Source organism: Piliocolobus tephrosceles, chromosome 18 (genome assembly GCF_002776525.5).
Source record: "Piliocolobus tephrosceles isolate RC106 chromosome 18, ASM277652v3, whole genome shotgun sequence".
Taxonomy (NCBI): domain Eukaryota; kingdom Metazoa; phylum Chordata; class Mammalia; order Primates; family Cercopithecidae; genus Piliocolobus; species Piliocolobus tephrosceles.
The window spans coordinates 54,596,877-54,602,088 of record NC_045451.1 but is presented as its reverse complement, the minus strand read 5'-3'; positions in this window follow the sequence as shown (position 1 = coordinate 54,602,088).

The window sequence follows — 5,212 nt, the reverse complement described above, 5'->3', positions numbered from 1 at the left end:
TCCAAATTACCTACTTTTGTTGTTGTTTGTGTTTGAGATTTTTGCATAATACCTTAGAATCCATTGCCAAATTCAAGATCATGAAGATTTACACCTGCCATGAATTAGCCAGTCCTTGTTAAGTCCTACTCTTAACAGGAGAGACATGATGATGCTTTAGGTCTCTGGATATTAATATCAGCAGAGACCTTGTGTCCATTAATCTTTGAAATGCTTGGATAATCCCCTTTTCTCAGGGTACAGACACCTGAGAAAGTCAATGTAGATCTGAGTATTGGGATCCCTGAAGATTTTATTTTCAGAAAATGAAAGAATTGACAAGCATCTAAAACCTGACAATAACAACGTATTCTCGAGGATGTGGGGAAATAGAATTTGATACCTTCTGGTGAGAGTGTAAATTAGTAAAATTACATTGTTCAGCAGTTTGGTAATGTTTAGTTAAACTATATTTCTTTTAAGAACTTTGTGATTCAATCAAGAAGTATTTGTATGTATGGGAATGAGATAGGAGACACTGTTTATTTCTTCCATATGCAGTTGTCCCAATAGGATATGCTTGAATACCTTACTCTCCCTATGGAATTTTTATCTCCACTTTCAAAATTAACTGACTCTGCATAGCTAGGTTTATTTCTGGACTCCCTATTCACTTCCACTGATCGATTTGCCTACATTTATGATAATACCACACCACAGCCTTATAGTACATCTTGAAATTAGGTAATATGAACCCTCCAACTTTGTTCTTACCATATAAGTTGTTTGATTCTTCTTGATCCTCTCATTTTCATGTACATTTTAAATTCAGCTTATCTTTTTTTTTTTTTTCAAGAGAGATTGCTGTGACTTTGAATTCTTTGGAATCTACACATCGATTTGGGGAGAGCAGACAACTTAACAACGTTGTATCTTCCAAAGAACATAGTATGTAGCTTCATTTATTCTGATCCTCTTTAATTGCTTTAAGCAGTATTTGTCATGGGTGAGGGTGAGATGCTGTTCTGTGCTATGTAGAATGTTTAGCAGCACATTTGACCACTAGATGCCCATAGCACCTCCCCACCAAGTTGCCACAATCAAAGTGACTCCAGGCATTACAAAATGTCTACTGTGTGGCAAAATTAAGTGTGGTATTAACCAAACGATGGCCATATTAATCAGTGGCAATGAAAATTATCAACTCTGGATGCAATAGCAAACAAAACAAGAACAATAACTAAAACAACCTTCTAAAGGCTCTGGAAAGTTCAAAAAAAAAAAAAAAGGGTCAGAAAGATTTTAGAGAGAATAAACATTTGCTGCCGTGTCATTTCCCTGCTTTTGCTGTTTTTGCTGAAGTGCGGACTGCAGTTGAAGCATGACTCGAGGAAGTGGAAATCCCTGTGCAAAACTCAGCATTTTACTGTCTAGGTTACTAGAGGATGGACTAAGGGCACTCATGGCCATTGCAAAAGTAAAGGCGGAGTCCTAGAAAGGAGAGAAACTGAGGATGGCAACCCCACCTTATGGACTGAATTGTGTCTTCCCCAACCCCTATTTTGTATGTTGAAGCCCTAACCCTCAAAGTTCAATAAATCACATGTGTATATATGGTTCAAAGCAGTGTTTAGTTGAAAAATCAGAACTGGGATGAAGTTGCCACCCACCAAAGAAGAACTTTTCGACTTTGAAATGTTCCTCACCCCTGTGGCCCTGCCCATCCTTCAGCAGGCTTCTGCAACGTAATTGGCAAAGAGAGCAGAGAGGCGGAAATTGGCTGTCCCATCACAGCCTGCAGCAGGCCTTGGCCCTGGAGAGATGTAGACCTCCTAAGACTTCTGAGGGTAGGAAGCTTTCTCTGCTCTCTTGCTCTGCCCTTAGTCTTAGGTGGGCTGTTGCCTTGCACTCGGCGGGCGGTTTCACATACTTCAGAGGGCTCAGTGCAGTTCCATGAGAAATAGTGGCTCATTGGGTGCTGACAATCTCTGTGGCTGGATCTCTTCAATATTCTCTCTCATGCCAAGCCCGTACACTGTTAGTAAAAGTCTGTAAATTTGGGACGATTTCTCCTTTTCCTTATTATCATTATCCCCAGGGAATAAAAGCAGCCATGGGATTGCTCTTCTTGTAATTACTCATCCCACCATTTAGCTTTCTTATTGTTTATCTTTCTAATGGGTTAAAAAAATGTTACAAAAGCTATTCTGCGTTGCTCTCAATCTTAGTTTGAGTGTGATCAGTTTCATAATTTTATATTTTCTAAAATAATAACAATTTTTAAAGTTTATATTATTTCCTTAAAAAGGAATATTTCATGCTTCTTTCCTCTATAGGTACTAAAATTAAAGAGTATAGAAATTGTATCTAGAAAACTTAGATGATTTTCTTATACATTGTAAATAATTTTTAATATAAGCATTTTTTGGAGGAAAGATAAATGAAAATTGAATTAATAGAACTACTTTTCTTCAAAATGCTTAAATATATTTGGTAGGAATGAACTTATCATGTGTCATATTTTCAAGACTTTAATAATTTTTAATCATTTGAATAGGGAATACATCATTACAAAGCTGCCCAAGGAATTATCATTTAAATGAAGATGGTGAGGCAGGGAGGAAGAAAATTATTCTTCCTCATTAAATGAGAAAGAATTTTGTCAGCATAACTTTCAAGAGGGCATGATCCAGACAAGATTCCAGTACCACAGACTTAGTTTTGCTTACTTATTTTGAAGATATGTTCAGAAATCTAATGCTGAAATGTAAGGAAACTCCTAAACACATAATCTAGGAAGGTGGTAGCAGTTAATGTTTAGGCTATTACTAGACCAACTAGTACAGGGTCCCAGCCCATGATCTGACTTTTTAACATAGAGATGGCAGGTGTGTGTGTGTGTGTGTGTGTGTGTGTAGCTATTTTGCTCACCATTGTATATCTGAGCCTTATTGCATTGTATGTACAAGGTATAGAATCAGCTTTTCTTTGTAAATCACCCATGAATTGACACCGGCCTGAAGTTCTTCTCTATTTCTACAGATCTGAAGAATAAAAATTGAGACAAATAAGAAGTTGAAAATACTTAGAACATTAAGGGGCCTTAGTTCAGTCTATGTGTGTACACACATTAAGGCCTATTGAGTTTATGTATTTGCTCGGAGTAACACAGTAAATAATGGCAGAGCTGAAATGAGAGTCTTCTTAGATACATAATTCTATGTTCTTTATCCCATAAGTAGATAAGAACATCAGGTTTTGAAATTAGTCAGATTTGAATTCAAATTCTGGCTTTGCCACTTACTAGGTGGATAATTTTTGGCAAGTGATCTTCTAATCTCAGTTTTCTTATTTATGAATTAGGGATAATAATAGCGTCTTCTTTGGATCAGTGTGAGGATTAAATAAGAAAATATTTAAAGATCCCAGGAAAGTGCCATCATTTAGCACCTAAAAATCATCATAGTAGTAGTCACTGATGTTACTATTGTTAGCTACTCTCTTCACCTAGACATGAGCAATAAGCTTGCTTCTCTGTATAAAAGATAAAATAAGCTGATTAATTTCCCACAAATCAGATAATCAGCAATCTCAAAACAAGATTATCACAGTGAAATTTGCTCCCTGTTTAGAGATTAAGGAAAGTTCTTTGATCCTTATCAAAATAATGGTTTCTTTCTTTAAGCTATCAGAAGTTCCATTCTCTTCAGTTCTCATTCATGTGAGTTGTAGTGCAAGATACACAACATTTACCATGTTCTGGATTAAATAGGACATCAATTGGATACCTAGCCCACACACTTTAAGTGTATTTCTTTACTTTGTGTTAGGGATTCCTGAAGAAAAAAAATCCAGATGTTTGCAGAAGATTTTGAGAATACTTGCATACAAACTCAATAGCTCTTGAATAAAAATGAGAACCAGATTAAATTCATGGAGAGCATTGCTACATAAAATGTATTTTATTTTCTTTTATAGATACTCACATAAGTCGTGTGTTTTTAAAGAACACCTATAGTTACATAATCGGTGTGAATTCAGGGGTTAATTTAAAAGAAAGTGAGTTTAAACTTTGAGCCGACAATGTAAGAGTGATTAGGAGAAAAGTGATCACTGGAGCCAAAGGAATGAATGAAATTACCCCAGGAGAGCAAAGAACCCTGGCTAGATCCTAAGAGAAAGCCTAAATATGGGGACCAGCAGAGACAAGTCATATAAGGTGAGCACTCAGGAAGAGAAATAGAAGAGAGCTTCATCTTGGGGGCAAGAAAGATCTTCCAGAAGTAGATATCCTTCAATATCAAACACTGCAGTTCTAATGCCTACAGAATTTCACGTACCAGGTGCTTAGCAATAAGAAGGGAAGCTAATTGACAGATTAGCCTTTTTACTGTATTTTTAGAGGAAGAATATCATTTTTATCTAGATTGCATTGTGTTGAGTATAACTTGAGCTGGGTGGGGAGTGGTAGTGGAAATCATGGTGATAGAGACTAAAAGCCTCCAAGCCATATTTGATGCCAAAGCTATTCAATGGCAAGCTGGGTTGTATGAAAATAATAAAGGACCACAACTGATTTTAACAAAATGGTCATAAGTAACCTTTCCAATGATAGGGGAGTTTGGGAATTATATATGGTGTTAAAATACAGTGTTTGCTAGAAAGTTGTCTGGAAAGAAGATAGAATGGTAGCATGGTGGGGGAAGAAAGAGAAGAAGAGAGATAGAAGAGAGGGTGAGCAGGAATAATCTGTGAAATCAGAGAGGTTTACAAAGGGCAGAAATCCACATTAGTTGCCATTGATTGTATCACTGAAGTAGGAGGCAAAGTCAGCTGAGCGTGCAAGCACCGAACTGCAGTTATGAATTTGCAATGAGTGTAAAACGTTCGGATTATCTGTTGTAAAGAATAAGCTAGGGAGTTAAGTAGGAGTGAATGAGAGGAATGATGAACTCATGGAAGGCCTGGCTGAGGTTGAGTAATAACTACAAGTGGCATTGCACCAAATTAAGTGGTATGATTTTAACAAATGACCCAATAAGGTAGAGTCTATTATTATGTGGAGCAATAAGACCTCACAATGGATCATTGAGTTGAAAGTTAATCTTTGAAAGCATATCTGAAGTTCCTTTCATAACGTTAAGTGCTGCCTCCAGACCGCATTTAAATAGGGATCATTTACAGACCAATGAACATAATTTTAACATTCAATCTAAAAGCTATACTTTGTTTT